Source organism: Rhinoraja longicauda, chromosome 6 (assembly GCF_053455715.1).
Source record: "Rhinoraja longicauda isolate Sanriku21f chromosome 6, sRhiLon1.1, whole genome shotgun sequence".
In the NCBI taxonomy this organism is placed as follows: Eukaryota; Metazoa; Chordata; class Chondrichthyes; order Rajiformes; family Arhynchobatidae; genus Rhinoraja; species Rhinoraja longicauda.
The window spans coordinates 73390867-73411673 of record NC_135958.1 but is presented as its reverse complement, the minus strand read 5'-3'; positions in this window follow the sequence as shown (position 1 = coordinate 73411673).

The following is a 20807-nucleotide window of genomic DNA, read 5'->3' as shown; positions in this document are numbered from 1 at the left end:
GGTACCGCAAGGTTCGGTGCTGGGACCCCAGCTATTTACGATATACATTAATGACTTAGACGAAGGGATTAAAAGTACCATTAGCAAATTTGCAGATGATACTAAGTTGGGGGGTAGTGTGAATTGTGAGGAAGATGCAATAAGGCTGCAGGGTGACTTGGACAGGTTGTGTGAGTGGGCGGATACATGGCAGATGCAATTTAATGTAGATAAGTGTGAGGTTATTCACTTTGGAAGTAAGAATAGAAAGGCAGATTATTATCTGAATGGTGTCAAGTTAGGAGGAGGGGGAGTTCAACGAGATCTGGGTGTCCTAGTGCATCAGTCAATGAAAGGAAGCATGCAGGTTCAGCAGGCAGTGAAGAAAGCCAATGGAATGTTGGCCTTCGTAACAAGAGGGGTTGAGTATAGGAGCAAAGAGGTCCTTCTACAGTTGTACCGGGCCCTGGTGAGACCGCACCTGGAGTACTGTGTGCAGTTTTGGTCTCCAAATTTGAGGAAGGATGTTCTTGCTATGGAGGGCGTGCAGCGTAGGTTCACTAGGTTAATTCCCGGAATGGCGGGACTGTCGTATGTTGAAAGGCTGGAGCGATTGGGCTTGTATACACTGGAATTTAGAAGGATGAGGGGGGATCTTATTGAAACATATAAGATAATTAGGGGATTGGACACATTAGAGGCAGATAACATGTTCCCAATGTTGGGGGAGTCCAGAACAAGGGGCCACAGTTTGAGAATAAGGGGTAGGCCATTTAGAACGGAGATGAGGAAGAACTTTTTCAGTCAGAGAGTGGTGAAGGTGTGGAATTCTCTGCCTCAGAGGGCAGTGGAGGCCAGTTCGTTGGATGCTTTCAAGAGAGAGCTGGATAGAGCTCTTAAGGATAGCGGAGTGAGGGGGTATGGGGAGAAGGCAGGAACGGGGTACTGATTGAGAGTGATCAGCCATGATCGCATTGAATGGCGGTGCTGGCTCGAAGGGCTGAATGGCCTACTCCTGCACCTATTGTCTATTGTCTATTGTCTATTGTCTACTGTGTAAATCCTGCTCTGGTTTAACATACCAAAGTGCAATGCCTCACATTTATCAGAGTTAAATTCCATTTGCTATTCCTTGGCCCACTTTCCCAACTGATCCTATTGTACACTTAGATATCCTTCCCCACTTTAGTTCAGTTTGGTTTATTATAGTCATGTGTACTGGGGTACAGTGAGAATCTTTTTGTTGTGTGCTAGCCCACAGAGTCCGCACCGACCAGCGATCCCTACACCCACTAGGGACAATTTACAATTATACCAAGCCAATTAATCTACAAACCTGTACGTCTTTGGAGTGTGGGAGGAAACCGCAGATCCTGGAGAAAACCCACGCAGGTCACGGGGAGAACGTACAAACTCCGTACAGGCAGCACCTTTGGTCAGGATCAAACCTGGGTCTCTGGCGCTGTAAGGCGGCAACTCTACCGTTGCGCCACCGTGCCGCCTGGATTAACTCAGTGAGTGCTGGAGTAACTCAGCGGGTCAGGCAGCATCTCTGGAGAAAAGGAATAGGTGTCGTTTCTGAAGTCTGAAGAAGGGTCTCGACCCGAAACGTCACCTATTCCTTTCTCTCCAGAGATGCCGCCTGTCCGCTGAGTTACTCCAGCATATTGTGTCTACCTTCATTGTAAATGTGCAGTATCTGCAGTTCCTTCCTACACATCTACCACACTTGATGATCCCTCAGTTAACCCGCAACACATTTGCAGATTTGGAACTTGAGAAGGTTTTATAAAATAAAGATTCTATCAACCTTCAATCTCTTAAATCTTTGTCCACCTCCTCTTCAAGGTATCCTCCAGATTTCTCATATAATCCCTTATTTAAATTCCTTTATTCATTCATGGGTAAATCCTACTTACTGGTTAGAAAGGAATCAGCAAACAACAATGGCATTAAAAGGGAGAATGAATTTCTAGTGATCTCAACAAGTGAGCTTCTCAACCATTTAAAATCTGACGTCCTTTCATCCCCCCTCAAAACAGCCCCCTAAAATTATATTAAACTTTGTTCTTTTAGCCTTTGAATCAAACTCTTAAATTCTTTCATTCTCTGCAGCTGTGTTTTCTTTGAATTAAAGGTATCTTACCTGCATTGGAAGATTGGAAATTATACGGGTGTAAAAGTGCATTGGATGACAATGTTAGTCAGGTTTTGGGCGGCACAGTGCCGTGGCGGTAGAGCTGCTGCCTCACAGCGCCAGAGGCCCGGGTTCAATCCTGACTGTGGGTGCTGCTCGTACAGAGTTTGTACGTTCTCCCTGTGACTGTGTGGGTTTTCTCCAGGTGCTCCGGTTTCCTCCCACACTCCAAAGATGTGTAACTTTGTAGTTCAATTGGCTTCTGTAAATTCTCTCGAGTGTGTAGGATAGAACTAGTGCGTGTATATGATCATTGGTGGACAGAAGGGCCTGTTTCTACGTTGCATCTCTTAACTAAGCTAAACAGAGGTGATACTGCCTTGATCTGTTATACGAGGAGAGCTCTTTTTATGCCGATGGTGTGTCGGTTTCTTTGGTGTCGAGGCACTCTTTGCAAGCTGAATAGCTTGCACCTACTTTCTATGTTTCTACGTTTCTATGTTCCTTTTGTCTCCAACCTTTTGGCTGCACGATTTGAAAGCTACGTGCGGAACTCGATCATAATGCTACCCGCGGCCAAGAAGTTATTAAATTCTCCTTCAAGACCTTCAACGTCAAGAGCCGACAGGAAAATAATGTTCCAAGTTTTTCTGGTTTAAGAACGCTCCTATGTATTTTGCGAAACCACGAAAGGCGACCAGGACTCGAGGGTTACTGAGTTTAAAGGCCACTGTTGATATTCCAGAGTATATATCGACATCTATAAAAGAATTCACTGTCCAAGTGCAAGGGTCCCCCGGTTACGTGGAGTCCCGAGGCTCCAGCGCTAGTATTAATGGAAGTCTATATGTCATGTTCTGGAACCTTATCAGTGCAAATGTCAAATTGGGGAGGTGGGGTGGGTGGGGGGGGGGAGGGAAATCTCCTGAAACCAATTAGAGAAGGGCTCCATGACAAAGTACAAGCAAAACACTATAAATCACAAAATAAAACGACAAATTTGCAATGGTAAAATATCTTACGCTCACCCACAGACTACATAAATAAACCCACCACGTTTTTTTTTTCCCTGAAATGTTAAGGAACACCTCCCCTCCCTGGCTATTAGCAATCCAAAAAATCAGGGCTTTTACCATTCAATTTGTTTTCATAAAAGCAAAGAAATCATTCCTAATATGCAAGTAATTATTGTTGCCACCACCGTCTTTACAAATGTTTGTACAGATTAAAGCAATTAAAAAGAGTCAGCCACTGCACAAGGGGTGGGTGGGGGGAGGGTGGGGGATTGGGGGGGGGGGTAGTGGGGGTGGGAGGGGGGGGGGGGAATTGGGAAAATACAGCAGGGACCCAGCCCGTGGTGCTTTGTGTTTCAGTGAGAGCTGTGAGATGTCACCTGAGACCACTTGCAACTGGCAGGCAGGGAGTAGAGTGTGCCTGGGGCAGATGGCAGCTACCTCTCTTTTTAAAAAATAAATCAGGAGAAAATGGGATTCCAGACCGATGCCAAAAATATCAACAAATTCATAGCTGTTGCAAAGCCAGGGAAAGCTGAGTCTGACAAGGGTGCCGAGATTTTCCAATGATGTCTGACCACCCTCCCTTCGAACCTTTTCAATAAAGCTCCCCACCCAAAACAAAAAAAAACGCCAAGGAGACTGATTTTGAATTACAAATAATAAGCATCAAAAACGCTTTAAATAAATATAAATAATGTGCAAGGAAGGAACTTCGGATGCTGGCTTACACTGATACCAAGGTAGATACCAAAAGCTGGAGCAACTCAGCGGGTCAGGCAGCATCTCCGGAGAGAAGGAATCGGTGATGTTTTGTCATCGGGTCTGAAGAAGGGTCTCGACCCGAAACGTCACCTATACCTTTTTCTTCAGAGATGCTGCCTGTCCTGCTGAGTTACCCCAGCTTTTTGTGTCTGTCTTCGGTTTAAAAAAAACAAACATATATATAATCCACCAGAACACTGGCTTGGCATAATTGTAACATGTCCCTAGTGTGTGTGTAGGATAGTGTTAGTGTGCGGGGATCGCTGGTCATCGTGGACTCGGTGGGCCGAAGGCCCTGTTTCCGCGCTGTATCTCTAACTCTAAAAATACAGACTAAATCTTTCACTTTAGTTATCAATAGAACAATAAATTTCCTCAGTTTTGAGAATGTGATGGACTGGACTCTTAGAGCTTGGCACATAGCATAGTGTCTGACCTCAGATTAAACGATGACTGATTTAATTTCTCTTTGTTTCAAGGGGCCAAGAGACTCATAATTCATCTGTTAATATTTTATGCCCACAATGGAAGTCAAACCAATGTGTTGCCACTTCAGGGAGTTATGGACGTGGACAAGTGAGGTGATTTCATATGATCCTGGGGATGATTGGGTTAACGTATGAGGAGCCTTTGATGGCTCTGGGCCTGTACTCACTGGAGTTTAGAAGGTTCAGGGGGAATCTCATTGAAACGTACCAAATAATGCAATGCCTGGATAGAGTGGGTGCGGAGAGGATGCAGGTACAGCAGGCAGTGAAGAAAGCCAATGGAATGTTGGCCTTCATAACAAGAGGAGTTGAGTATAGGAGCAAAGGGGTCCTTCTGCAGTTGTACAGGGCCCTAGTGAGATCGCACCTGGAGTACTGTGTGCAGTTTTGGTCTCCAAATTTGAGGAAGGATATTTTTGCTATTGAGGGCGTGCAGCGTAAGTTTACTAGGTTAATTCCCAGAATGGTGGGACTATCATATGTTGAAAGACTGGAACGACTAGGCTGGTATACACTGGAATTTAGAAGGATGAGAGGAGATCTTATTGAAACGTATAAGATTATTAAGGGGTTGGACACGTTAGAAGCAGGAAACATGTTCCCAATGTTTGGGGGAGTCCAGAACAAGGGGCCACATTTAACAATAAGGGGTAGGCCATTTAGAACTGAGATGAGGAAAAACCTTTTCAGTCAGAGAGTTGTGAATCTGTGGAATTCTCTGCCTCAGAAGGCAGTGGAGGCCAATTCTCTGAATGCATTCAAGAAAGAGCTAGATAGAGCTCTTAAGGATAGCGGAGTCAGGGGGTATGGGGAGAAGGCAGGAACGGGGTACTGAGAATGATCAGCCATGATCACATTGAATGGCGGTGCTGGCTCGAAGGGCCGAATGGCCTCCTCCTGCACCTATTGTCTATTGTCTATTGTCTATTGTCTATTTCCGCTTGAGGGAGAGTCTAGGACCAGAGTGCACAACCTCGGAATAAAAGGATGTACCTTTAGAATGGAGATTAGGAGGAATTTCTTTAGCCAGAATCTGTGGAATTCAGTGCCACAGACGGCTGTGGAGACCTAGTCATTGGCTACGTTAAAAACAGAGATTGATAGGTTCTTGATTAGTAAAGGCGTCAAAGGTTATGGGGAGAAGGCAGGAGAATGGGGTTGAGAGAGAAAATAGATTAGACATGATCGAATGGTGGAACAGACCCGATGAGCCAAATGGCCTAATCCTGCTCCTTTATAGTCTTATATTGAGCTAGTTTCCTAAAGTTGATGAACTAAAACATTCTCTCTCCACATAAACTGCACTAACCTCAGTACTTGCACTATCTGCTATTATTATTTTCTTTCATTTCCAGCCTCTGTGGCTTTTTTGTTATTTTGCTTTGCTTTGAGCGGCACGGTGGCGCAGCAGTAGAGCTACTACCTTACAGCGCCAGAGATCTGGCTTCGATCCTGACTATGGGTGCTGTCTGTACGGAGTTTGTACGTTCTCCTCGTGACCCACTTGGGATTTCTCCGAGACCTTCGCTTTCCCCCCCACACTCCAAAGATGTATAGGTTTGTAGGTTAATTGGCTTGGTAGAAAGAAAAATGTAAACAATTGTCCCCAGTGTGTGCAGGGTAGTGTTAATATGTGGGGATCGCTGGCCAGTGCGTTCGCAGTGGGCCGAAGGGCCTGTTTACACGCTGCATCTCTAAACTAAACGAAACTAAACCCCATTGCTAGTGTAAGGATTTGGGAGTGATTTTCCTCTTCTGTGTAGGATTTTCCACACGTGAACATTTGCTCACTAATTTCCAGTTTTAAGGAATTCTGTCTTACAGCTTGACCATGTGGGATTTCAACTCACAATCTCTGCCATTTTGGGCTATTCACACACACTATTAATGTCAGTCATACAGTGCGGAAACAGGCCCTTCGTATCAACCCACGCCAGCCATCATGTTCCATCTATACTAGTCCCATCTGCTTGCTTTTGTCCCATATCCCTTCACACCTTCCTATCAATGTATCTGTCTAAAATGTCTTTTAAACGTTGTGATCGCCCAGCATTCCATGTCTATGTTTAGTTTATTCAGGACCATAAAGAAGCATTTCTATCGTGGCTTTAGTCATTGTGTAAAAGACTGCCTTAAAGGTGAGGGAAAGATTGAGGGCAGAGAAGGGACACGTTCATTCAGAGTGTGTGGCCACAACTCCCTCCTGCGCTCACCCCCCCCCCCCCCCTCCCACTGACAATCATCATCATTCATGCTATCCTCTGCCTTGAGTGGCCCCTTGACACAGTAAGTCATGGGTTCATAAACCTGTGCAGACCACACACAGCCTGTTAGTACAGTATTGACCACAATGAGTCCCAGCGTGGATTTTTTTTCCCCCAGCACTAAGGAATGGTCCTAAATCGAGACAGGTACTTGCACAGATCCAAGCAGCAATGTCCCGGTTGGGAATCTTTAATTGTAACAGCTTGCCAACTGTCCGTGTGGCATGTTCCAAGTTTTACCAGAAGCTAAACATAAACCGAGTGCATTTACACCAAGTCGATTAACCTACAGACCTGCACGTCTTTGGAGTGCGGGAGGAAACCGAAGATCTCGGCGAAAACCCACGCAGGTCGCGGGGAGAAGCACCCGTAGTCGGGATCGAACCCGGGTCTCCGTGAGGAAGCAACACCACCGCTGCGCCACCGTGCCGCCCTCTAGTTAGAACAAAGCACCAACACTTAATGATGAAAGGTAACTATACTGAAGGACCAAAAAAAGATTATTCATTTTGTATAATCAAACCCAAAATGCTACTTAAGAAATCATCACCTGTGTAAACAACAACAACAACAACAATAATAACAATAACAATAATAATAATAATAATAATAATAATAATAATAATAATAATAATAATAATAATAATAATAATAATAATAATAATAATAATAATAATAATAATAATAATAAAAACCAATAATAATAATGATAATAAAAATCAATAATAATAATAATAATGAATAATAATAACAATAATAATAACAATAATAAAAATCAACAATAATGATAATAATAATAATAACAGTAATAATAATAATAATAATAATAATAATAATAATAATAATAATAATAATAATAATAATAATAATAATAATAATAATAATAATAATAATAATAATAATAATAATAATAATAATAATAATAATAATAATAATAATAATAATAATGTCAAAAATATTAATTCCAAACTAAGATTTATCAAACCAGGAGGTGTTTGGCCAATGTTCCTGCTTAATAGGACACAGATCCAAAATGGGTACAGATTTAAACCATGATTTAAAGATTTAAACCTAATGTGCATTTTCTAAACAAAGTCAAGGAATCATTGAGATATAGAGAAGAGAAACAGGGGTTTCAGTCCAACACATCTACTCTGACCATAATGTCTTGCTGAGCTTGTCCCAGTTGCCTCTATTTGACCCATATCCCTTTAAACCCTTCTTATCCATAAACCTGCCCCAAATGTCTTTTAAACATTGTAATTATACGCATCTCTGCAACTTTCTCTGCAGCTTGTTCCATTTGCCCATTGAACTCGATGTGAAAAAGTTGCCCCATGGGCCCTCTTCAAATCTTTCCATTTTCACCTTAAACTCATGCCCCCGTAATAAATGGTTATAGCAATAAATCTACTGACTGGATCATCTGTTTCGCAAAAGAAATAAAAGAAGAGGCAGACAGTGGAAATCTAACATGGCAACAGAAAACGCTGGAAACAGATGATCAGGCAGCATCTGTGGGAAGAGAAAAAAGCGAACATTTTTGGTCAAAGATGCTTTTTCTCACAGGATAAAATTCTCCTTCCATTCCACCAGCCTCTACATTTGAATCAACAGTCTTTAACGTGAAATGTTAACTCTTCCCATAAATCTTCCCTTCCCATAGGCCGAAACGTCACCTGTCTATGTTCTCAAAGATGCTGCCCGACCTATTGAATTAGTCCAGCTCTTTTGTTGTCCTTTTGTGCGTTAACAAGCATCTGTAGTTCTATGATTCTACCTGCAAGACACCATTTTGTCTTAACATGATTTAAATAGAGAGAATCTGGGAGGCGCCAATGCGCAGCGGTAGAGTGGCTGCCTTACAACGCCAGAGACTGGGTTCGATTCTGACTACGGGAGCTGTCTGCATGGTGTTTGTGGAGAGAATTATCAGACCAACATGGCATGAAGGGTGACTGATAATAAAACGTAAAACATAAAAATTGGACTCGTCTGCAGTTTTTTTATGTTCAATGGTCTTTTAGTTATGCGTTACAGAGATGGAAATTTGATGCACATTTCAAGATATACCCACATAAATAAGGTGTCACAAAATGCCGGAGTAACTCAGTGGGTCAGGCAGCATCTCAGGAGAGAAGGAATGGGTGACATTTCGGGTCGAGACCCTTCTGCAGACTGATGTCAGGGGAGGGGGTGGGACAAAGATAGGATGTAGTTGGAGACAGGAAGACAGTGGGAGAACTGGGAAAGGGAAGGGGAAAATGAGGGACAGAGGAACTATCTGAAGTTAGAGAAATCAATGTTCATACCGCTGGGGTGTAAGCTGCCCAAGCGAAATATGAGATGTTGTTCCTCCAATTTGCGGTGACCTCACTATGACAATGGAGGAGGCCCATGATAGAAAGATCAGACTGGGAGTGGGAGGGGGAGTTGAAGTGCTGAGCCACTGGGAGATCAGGTTGTATAAGGCGGACTGAGAGAAGGTGTTGAGCGAAATGATCGCCGAGCCTGTGCTTGTTCTCGCCGATGTAGAGAAGTTAACATCTGGAACAGCGGATACAATAGATGAGGTTGGAGGAGGTGCAGGTGAATTCCAACCTCATCTATTAAACTTGCCGCCCCACATAAATAAAATCTCTTACCTTTATTTGGGATTGGTTGGGAATACATATCCACATTTTGAAGAATAAATTAAAGAATACATTCTTTCTCTGTAATCTCTCTTCACTAGACTCTCTGATATTGGACTTTCCATATGAACAGGAGCATGCAATTGAAATAACCTAATCACCTGTGAGGGATTGTGTCTAATATTATAGAATAACAGTCAATTTAATAATTGGTGAATTTTAAATTGACGTGCTCCACATTGATGACAGAGATTACTAATCTACTCAATTCAGACTTCATTTTCCCCAATTATAATGATTGTTAGTCCAAATATTCTAAGCACAAATGATCATTTTAATTAAATAAAGACATTTAGCTTTAGCAAGTGTATAAAATCATGAGAGGAATAGATCGGGTAGACGCACAGAGTCTCTTGCCCAGAGCAGGGGAATTGAGAACGTAGGTGTAAAGTGAAGGGGGAAAGATTTAATAGGAATCTGAGAGGTAACATTTTCACACAAAGGGTGGTGGGTGTGTGGAATGAGTTGCCAGGGAGAAACTATTACAACGTTTCAGAAACAATTGGACAGGTACATGGATAGGACAGATTTAGCGGGATCTAGGCCAAACGTGGCAGGTGGGACTAGTGTAGATGGGGCAAGTTGGTCGGTGTCGGCAAGTTGGACTGAAGGGCCTGTCTCCATGCTGTAAGACTCTGTGACTCTATATAGAAATTAGGACAAGCCTAGATTGGGCATTTTGCTGAATGGTCTTTTTTCATGCTCTATGACTCGTATGGATGCCAGGGGTTATGGGGAGAAGGCAGGAGAATGGGATTAGGAGGGAGAGATAGATCAGCAACGATTGAATGGCGGAGTAGACTTGATGGGCCGAATGGCCTAATTCTGCTCCTATCACTTACGACCTTATGACCTTATGAAATGAAAAGCTATCCACAGCATCTCACTACTGGCTATTTCTGACACGTGAAAGCCACCATTCAGTCCTTTATGTTTTACCGTGTTTGCCAGCGTTACTCGCGGAATATCTCAGACAGTCCGCGCTGACCACCGGTCCCCAAAAACTGGCACTGTCCTACACACACACACACACACACACACACACACACACACACACACACACACACACACACACACATACACACACACACACACACACACACACACACACACACACACACACACACACACACACACACACACACACACACACACACTGGGGACAATTTACAATTTTACCAAAGCCAATTGACCTACAAACCTGTATGTCTTTGGAATGTGGGAGGAAACCGGAGCACTCGGAGAAAACCCATGAGGTTACAGGAAGAACGTACAGCACCCGTAGTCAGAATCAACCAGGGTCTCTGGCGCTGTAAGGCAGCAACTCTACCGCTGCGCCACCGTGCTGCCATCTCTTTCCATGCTCTAAGACTCCATAATCTTCTGCGACTCTGTGGTCCTCATGAACTATAGTGACGCATGGCGGCTAATTGATTAACTGATAGTGCAGATCCATCAAGGCTTCATCTGATCCTTTTCTGAATGAACCTCAACCCTTTGTTACTCTCTATGCAAACTCTTATTTGGGAAGTGAGAACAGTTTGAGTCAGAGCTTGCAGATTAATTTAAAGCCACCTTATTTACACAGTGGTAAAATCTCTTCGGTGGAGTAGATACAGCACAACTCACAGTCCATTTTAATGAAAGGAGGTTCTGTGAGATTAGTAGCCCTGCTCAACCTACCGAACATGTTGACCTTGTGGTCTCGGAGCAGATTTTCACTTATTTTACACTCCGTGTTATTCTTGGCAAAATTCGCTTGGCCCATATCAATGCCAGCAGAACGATCAACATATTAGCTTCTCGACATTGCATGCAAGATTAACAGTTACATCTCAAATAATAAAGGCTTTTTTTAATGGGGAAAATGTTACAGTCGGAGTAAAGGAACTCTAATATTTTTGTACCAGCAGTCACCCACTCCTTCACCACCACCATCCTGCAAATGATGTTATAAGTAAAAGAAAACAGCTGTTAACTTTCCAAAAAAACATATATATATATATATAATTCTCCACCACAACTGCCTCTGGGTCATGGAAACACACTCCTTTCAAAGAGCAACGTCTTACTTTCAAGCAAGATGACATTCTCTCAAGGTTTGTCCAGGTCATAGGAGATCCTTTTTCCCTGTGGCTATCAAACTGTGCAACTCCTTCCCCCTTCTGTCATGGGGTAGACTGACTCCCCTTTATGATTGCCCCCCCTAATCTTTGCACATCCTGGACTTTCAACTCACTTTAATTCCATGTTACAAGTATCTTGTTGTGTTTTATGACTGTTGGCAGACCAATTTCCCTCCTGGGATAAGTAAAGTTCTATCGTATGGTATTGTATGGTATCGTATCATATCGTATAGAGTCATTGAGTCTTACAGCGTGGAAGCCGGCTCTTTGGCCCAACTTCCCGCACCGACCAACATATTCCATCTCCCACTTGCCTGCGTTTGGCCCATATCCCTCCAAACCTGTCCTATCCATTTACCTGTCTAACTGTTTCTTAAATGTTGGGATAGTCCCTGCCTCAACTACCTCCTCTGACAGCTTGTTCCATACACACACCACCCTTTGTGTGAAAAAGTTACCCCCTCAGATACCGATTCAATCTTTTCCCCTTCGCCTTAAACCTATGTCCTCTGGTCCTCAATTCACCTACACTGGGCAAGAGACTCTGTGCATCTACCCAATCTATTCCTCTCATGATTTTATACTCATGTCTGTAGTCATTAGTCTGAAGAAGGCTCCTGATTTGAAACTTTTCCGGAGAAGTTGCCTGGACCGCTGAGTTACTTCAGCACTTTGTATTCTACACAAGAACTGCATCTGCAGTTCCTTGTGCCAGCCTTTAACATACCGTTATTGTCCGAGCTTTGTATCAGCTGCCCAAGGTTCTCTCTCTGACCAACTTCAACTCCTTCCTTAGACTATAGAGACACAGCGTGAAAACAAAGGGCCCTTCGGCCCATCAAGCCCGCGCTGCCCAACAATCACCCCGTACACGAGCACTAGCACAATCACCCCGTACACTAGCACTAGCACGGGGTACAGCAATCACCCCGTACACTAGCACTATCCGACACAATAGGGACAATTTTTCACAGAAGCCAATTAACTTACAAACTTGCGCGTCTTTCGAGTGTGGGAGGAAACCGGAGCACCCGGAGAAAACCCACGCGGTCACAGTGAAAACGTAAAACTCCACACAGACAATGCCCGTGGTCAGGATCGAACATGAAACAGTGCCTCCCAAATTCTTTCCATTTAAATCATGTTGAGACAAAATGGCATGCAGAAACAAAGAACTACAGATGCTGGTTAAAACACAAAAGGACACAAAGTGCTGGAGTAACTCAGCAGGTCGGGCAGTATCTCTGGAGAAAATGGAGAGGTGACATTTTGGGTCGAGAACCTTCTTCAGACTGACACCTGGGTTCAGCACCTCTACCGTGCTGAGGCCAGACGCCAGCTCTCGGACACCTTCTCATACCTACTCCTTGGCCAAGACTCCACAGACCAACACCAGGCCACTGTGTCTCGACCCGAAAAGTCACCTATCCATGTTCTCCAGTGATGCTGCCTGACCTGCTGAGTTACCCCAGCACTCTGTGCCCATCCATGGTGTCTCCACCATTTTTTTTTCATCCCTACAAAACCTTTCACCTTCACCTCAGTATTCATTTTCAGCACCTCTCCACCTTATTGTTCTCGACGTTCATCGCTAGGGAAATGCAAGTCCTTTAGCTTCCCTTCACTCCACAGATTTCAACTTCAACTTGAATTGAGCTTGAAGTACGTTTGGTGTTTGTCAGCGGGTCAGGTGGTATCTCTGGGGAAAGGGGATGGGTGACGTTTCGGGCCGAGACCCCTCTTCAGTCTGGGAGACAGGGGAGAGGGGAACATGAGATGTAGGTGGCGATAGACACGAAATGTTGGAGTAACTCAGTGGGACCGGCAGCATCTCTAGAGAGAAGGAATGGTTGACATTTCAGGTCAATAGACAATAGACAATAGGTGCAGGAGTAGGCCATTCGGCCCTTCGAGCCAGCACCACCATTCAATGTGATCATGGCTGATCATTCTCAATCAGTACCCCATTCCTGCCTTCTCCCCATACCCCCCTGACTCCGCTATCCTTAAGAGCTCTATCTAGCTCTCTCTTGAATGCATTCAGAGAACTGGCCTCCACTGCCTTCTGAGGCAGAGAATTCCACAGATTCACAACTCTCTGACTGAAAAAGTTTTTCCTCATCTCCATTCTACAAGGCCTACCCCTTATTCTTAAACTGTGGCCCCTGGTTCTGGACTCCCCCAACATTGAGAACATGTTTCCTGCCTCTAACGTGTCTAACCCCTTAATAATCTTATATGTTTCGATAAGATCCCCTCTCATCCTTCTAAATTCCAGTGTATACAAGCCTAGTCGCTCCAGTCTTTCAACATATGACAGTCCCGCCATTCCGGTCGATTCAGGTCTTCACCAGAGATCTCTCTAGAGATGCTGCCTGCCCCGCTGAGTTACTCCAACATTTTGTGTCTATCTTCGGTATAATCCAGCATTTGTAGTTCCTCCCTAAACAAGAGATGTAGGTGGTACAACCTAAATGAAGGTTAGTTTAGTTTGGTTTAGAGATACAGCATGGAAACAGGCCCTTCGGCCCACCGAGTCCGTGTCGACCAGCCATCCCCCGCACACTAACGCTGTCCTACACACACTAGGGACAATTTTTACATTTACGAAGCCAATTAACCTAGAAACCTGAATGTCTTTGGACTGTGGGAGGAAACCAAAGATCTCGGAGAAAACCCACACAGGTCACGGCGAGAACGTACAAACTCCGTACAGACGGCACTTGTAGTCAGAATCGAACCCGGGCATCCGGCGCTGCATTCGCTGTAAGGCAGCAACTCTACCGCTGCGCCACCGTGACCACCCTAAAATGACACAGTCTGCTGGATGTGGATGCAGGGGAGCCAAATAGCATTTATTGCTCCGTCTAGTTTGCCAATGCGTTCCGATCCGCTGGTTTCCTCCTTTTCCGACCAGGTTTCTCCCGCCAGGACAGCCTGCAGTCCGGATCTCAACTTACGAGCTATCTTATGCTGCCTGACCCGCTGAGTTACTCCAGCACATCGTGCCTGTCTTCAGTTGTAAACCAGCATCTGCAGTTCCTTCCTGGGCAGGTCCTGGTGTTTCCCCATTCTGTGAAAAGTCAAGTGTTTCTGCGACTTTGCACATTCCTTTGTTAAAACAGCCCACACACTGACAGAACAAGTGGGATATAATTAGAATGTAAGTAAACCCTTCTTCGTCCGGGATAAACCTGCAGCTTTGTTTCACATGGATCAAATGAACCTGCTTGCGTGGATCAAATCTTGATTAAAATAACTGAAAGGCATTTTTTTCTCACCGAAACTATTTGACCCCTGTGGGATTAGCGACAGCACGCATTCAATGTCACCACATTCTTAGCCACGTATGGGGGAAACCTCTAAATAGAAAGTATGTTGTTATTGTCATGTGGAAGAAAGAAAAATATAGCCCTCGCAATGACATTTAGATTGTGTGGCCAGCATCTGAAATACATTTCATGGGAACAATTGGCATTCCTGTGTTCATTGTTTGCAAGGTAGTAAAAGATTAAAATAGCACAATTGGTGAGGGATTAAGGAAGAATTCCCCCTTCACGGGTGTCAGGGGTGACGGGGAGGAGGCAGGAGAATGGGATTGGGAGGGAGAGATACACCAGCCATGACTGAATGGCAGAGTAGGCTTGATGGGCCGAATGGCCAGTTCCCTAGTGTGTGTAGGATACTGTTAATGTGCGGGGATCGCTGGTCGGCAGGGACCCAGTGGGCCGAAGGGCCTGTTCCCTAGTGTGTGTAGGATACTGTTAATGTGCGGGGATCGCTGGTCAGCAGGGACCCAGTGGGCCGAAGGGCCTGTTCCCTAGTGTGTGTAGGATACTGTTAATGTGCAGGGATCGCTGGTCGGCAGGGACCCAGTGAGCCGAAGGGCCTGTTCCCTAGTGTGTGTAGGATACTGTTAGTGTGCGGGGATCGCTGGTCGGCAGGGACCCAGTGGGCCGAAGGGCCTGTTCCCTAGTGTGTGTAGGATACTGTTAATGTGCGGGGATCGCTGGTCGGCAGGGACCCAGTGGGCCGAAGGGCCTGTTCCCTAGTGTGTGTAGGATACTGTTAGTGTGCGGGGATCGCTGGGCGGCAGGGGCCCAGTGGGCCGAAGGGCCTGTTTCCTAGTGTGTGTAGGATACTGTTAGTGTGCGGGGATCGCTGGTCGGCAGGGGCCCAGTGGGCCGAAGGGCCTGTTTCCTAGTGTGTGTAAGATACTGTTGGTGTGCGGGGATCGCTGGTCGGCAGGGACCCAGTGGGCCGAAGGGCCTGTTTCCTAGTGTGTGTAGGATACTGTTAATGTGCGGGGATCGCTGGTCGGCAGGGACCCAGTGGGCCGAAGGGCCTGTTTCCTAGTGTGTGTAGGATACTGTTAGTGTGCGGGGATCGCTGGTCGGCAGGGACCCAGTGGGCCGAAGGGCCTGTTTCCGCGCAGTATCTCTAAACTAAACTAGTGTATGGGTGATCGCTGGTCGGCAGGGACCCAGTGGGCCGAAGGGCCAGTTTCCGCGCTGCATCTCTAAGCTAAATTGTGCACCCACCAGTAGCCTTTTGACTCAGAGAAGGATGACTGCAGCAGAGCTGGCGAGCGCGAGGAATCTTTTTGTTTTCACGCTACAATGTGGCCGAGGTGATATTTCAATTGGTCGGGGGGGGGGGGAGGTTCAGCCATCTGAAGGGCCTTTTTACAATGCTGCTCTTTCTCTGCGTCCACACAGCGGCAGGCACCTACCCACCTCTTCACATCTGAACCGTGCCGTTTCAAAGCACATCAAAGTGCAAACTGCACGTTCACATCTGCCGCCGTCAGGACCACCAGTTTAGTCAAGTGCATTCAGACACCAAGGACTAATGAGTGCTGAGTATCTTAATTCCCTCCCCAGAGCTTGTCAGTGATGTAAAGCGCAGATATTTCTGCTACCTGACAGTGCTGACATGAAGCAGGTCACAAGAATGCTTGCAAGCCCGCAGTGGAAACACACGCCCTCCCTGAGGGGACTTACTTTATTACGGGGGTTTTTTTTTTTTGTTGCTGTTTGAAGACTGGAGGCTTATTTTTGGCCGTGAGGAACAAAAGTATTTCCATCCCAGCTTGTCTCTGCAAAATGCAACCATGACTGCCACACAAAAAGACCCGAGGAAGTCTAGATTGCACAGAAGTTCCACTTTCTCATTCGGTTTGGAACGCACACAAACCTATTGCAACCTATTCCCTACAGCGCACTGCACTGCCGCGGTGAAATCATTCCTGGCCCCTGTGTTACGAGAAAAAGTGAGGATGTTTTGAAATTTGCCACTTCCCAGACCGCTGTTTTCTAGCTGCACAATACATGAGTCTATTCACATTGTGTCTTCCTTTCAGTGTAGGGATACAGCGGAGAAAGCAGGCCCATCAGCCCACCGTGTCCGCGCCGACCAGCGATCCCCGCCCACTTACACTGCCCTACACACACGAGGGACACGGTGATGGAGGTGCTGGCTCGAAGGGCCGAATGGCCTACTCCCTGCACCTATTGTCTATTGTCTATTGACAATTTACAATATTACCAAGCTAATTCACCAACAAACCTGTCCGTCTTTGGAGTGTGGGAGGAAACCGAAGATTCCCGGAAAAAGCCTACGCAGGTCACGGGGAGAACGTGCAAACTCCGTACAGACAGCGCCCGTAGCCAGGATTGAACCCTGGTCTCCGGAGCTGCATGGCAGCAACTCTACCACTGTGTTACCGTGCCGGTCTGTGTGTCTTACCGATTTATATGTAAAGAATGCAACGTAAAGTCCGGGCACAAAGAGATGTATGTTAGATCAGTGAGAAATAAACTTCCTTCCATGTCATAGTTACACAGCGTGGAAACAGGCCTTTCGGCCCAACTTGCCCACAACAACCAACATGTCCCATCTACACCAGTCCACACTAGTCCCACCTGCCTGTGTTTGGCATAATTAGGCCATTCCGCCCATCGAATCCGCTCCGCCATTTAATCACGGTTGACGTGTTTTTCCCTCTCAACGCTATTCTCCTGCCTTCTTCCCGTAACCTATGATGTCCTTACTGAGAGTGGCGCTGTGGCGCAGCGGTAGAGTTGATGCAAGGGACCAGGTTTGACCCTGACTAGAGTGGCTGTCTGTACGGAGTTTGCACGCTCTCTCCGTGATCAAGTAGGTTTTCTCCAGGTGCTCCGGTTTCTTCCCACATCCCAAAGACACGCGGGTTTGTAGATTAATTGGCTTATCATATCATATCATCATATATATACAGCCGGAAACAGGCCTTTTCGGCCCTCCAAGTCCGTGCCGCCCAGCGATCCCCGTACATTAACACTATCCTACACCCACTAGGGACAATTTTTACTTTTTTTTTTTTTTTTTTTACATTTACCCAGCCAATTAACCTACATACCTGTACGTCTTTGGAGTGTGGGAGGAAACCGAAGATCTCGGAGAAAACCCACGCAGGTCACGGGGAGAACGTACAAACTCCTTACAGTGCAGCACCCGTAGTCAGGATCGAACCTGAGTCTCCGGCGCTGCATTCGCTGTAAAGCAGCAACTCTACCGCTGCGCTACCGTGCCGCCCACTCTTAAGGCTCTTAAGGCTTCCATTAGTTCACCCTAGAGTGGGGGATAGAACTAGTGTACTGGTGATCGCTGGTCGGTGTGGACTCAGTGGGCCAAAGTGCCTGCTTTCATGGTGTATCTCTGAACTACACTAAATTAATAAAGAACATATCAATCTCCACTGTAAAAGTACCCAATGACTTGGCCTCCATAGGCCGTCTGTAACAACGATTTCACCAGTCCAGATCCTTGCCTAACTGGGTTTGTGGTTATTCCACAAAGCAGAATATTTTGCAAAGGGGCAAAGCAACAGGATTCTGGACCTTGATGGTCTTTTGTCAGCCCACTGTTACGAAAGGTTGAAAGACTGGAGCGGCTAGGCTTGTATACACTGGAATTTAGAAGAATGAGAGGGGATCTTATCGAAAGATATAAGATTATTAAGGGGTTGGACACGTTAGGGGCAGGAAACATGTTCCCAATGTTGGGGGAGTCCAGAACCAGGGGCCACAGTTTAAGAATAAGGGGTAGGCCATTCAGAACGGAGATGAGGAAAAACTTTTTCAGTCAGAGTGTTGTGAATCTGTGGAATTCACTGCCTCAGAAGGCAGTGGAGGCCAAGTCTCTTAATGCATTCAAGAGAGAGCTAGATAGAGCTCTTAAGGATAGCGGAGTCAGGGGGTATGGGGAGAAGGCAGGAACGGGGTACTGATTGAGAATGATCAGTCATGATCGCATTGAATGGTGGTGCTGGCTCGAAGGGCCGAATGGCCAACTCCTGCACCTATTGTCTATTATAAATATCTCTGATGATCAGAGGTAGTTAAATGATTTCAAGGGGGTTAAATAACTATAGGGTAAACATTGTAAAATAGAGAGGTAAACCATAACATTTACTAAAACTGCATAGTAATTAATAAAAAATTCTGCAATTACTGGAAATCTAATATCAAAACAGAATATGCTCAGTAGGTCAGGCAGCATCTGAAGGAAGAGAAGCACAGCCAACATGTGGGAAGAGGTTTCATCAGGGCTGCATGATGGCACAGCGGTAGACTTGCTGCCTTACAGCGCCAGAGGCCCGGGTGCGATCCTGACTAGGGGTGATACTTGTACTGAGTTTGTACGTTCTCCCCTGACTGCGTGGGTTTTCCCTGGGTGTTCCGGTTTCCTCCCGCTCTCCAAAGACGTAGAGGTTTGTAGGCTCATTGGCTTCGGTAATTGTAAATGGCCCCGAGTGTGTAGGATAGTGCTAGCTCACGGGGTGATCGCTGGTCGGCGTGGTCTCGGTGCTCCGCACTGTAACTCCAAAGTCTAAAGTCTAAAGGAAAAACTGGGAGCGTGAGACAACAAGACCTTTTTTCTCCTATGTAGATTAACGTTAAGACTGGGTGTGTGGAGGTCGGACTTAATCAAATCACCGATGTGAATTTGCCTTTCAACTCCACGATGTGCTTGTCAGTGATGTTTGGTGCTTCGATGTATGATTATATATGTGGTGAACACAGAGGTGAATGAAGCCCAGATTATCTGTGGCATATAGGTTTAGACACTTTCATCGGCCTGCTCGGCTCGGCCCTGGGACTTTCCATCGCCCGGTGGGGGCTCAGGACTTTCATCGCCCTGCGTGGCTCAGCCGCAGCACTTTCCATCGCCCGGTGGGGGCTCAGGACTTTCATCGGCCTGCTCGGCTCGGCCCCGGGACTTTCCATCGCCCGGTGGAGGCTTCAAAAAGTTGGGAGCCTCGATCACCTCGTGGCACCACGGGAGAAGAATGAGGTGGAGATAAGACTTTGCCTTCCATCACAGTGAGGGTATGCCTAGAGCAATCACTGTGATGGCTGTTTTGTGTAAAAAATTATATCTGTGTGTCTTGTGCTTTTTAATGTCTACTGCCGGACCCTGACGTGAGAGGACGCTGGCGTTGAGTATTTTCCGCTTTTCCGTCAGGATAGTTTGTCTGTTTGTTTCTATGTTAATTGTTTTTGTAAAGCGCTTTGAGCATGTGATAAGGCGCTATATAAAATAAATGGATTATTATTATTATTATAGCCTCAGAAGATAGTGACGCGGTGAGCTGCAAGAGCTGAACTACTCTCTACCTCTTTGGTGACCCTTGGACTTTCCTTGATCGGACTTTGCTGGCTTTACCTTGCTGGCTTTAGCTGTGCACTGTGAACGGCTCGATTGTAATCATGTATTGTCTTTCTGCTGACTAGATAGCACGCAACAAAAGCTTTTCACTGTACCTCGGTACACGTGACGATAAACTAAACTAAACTAAACTAAACTAAACTAAACTAAACTAAACTAAACTAAACTAAACTAAACTAAACTAAACTAAACTAAACTAAACTAAACTAAACTAAACTAAACTAAACTAAACTAAACTAAACTAAACTAAACTAAACTAAGCTAAAGAGCAGCAAGCCCAAAGCATGTCTGTCATGCTGCCAGTGAAAGGAAAATATGTTTCAGCCCATTATCTGTGGCTCCTTCCTCACAGTGGGACCAGTTGAGCATTGACATCAATACGCCCTTCTTAAAATTTCAGACTGTCAGCATCTGCGGCATTTTCCTCTGGTTCTGTTAGCCGCTCCAGTGCATCGAGCACGTGGACCGGACTTTGGACTTTTTGCAAATGGGCGTCAAAATATGGCGATTCCCGCGTGTGCGAGCTGTGCAAAAAGGGATTTTCACTGTGCAGTGCTTAGGTGACGATAAAGAACCTTTGATGTGAAATGACCATGACCCAGCTGGATTGGAAGCAGTACAGAATTGCAG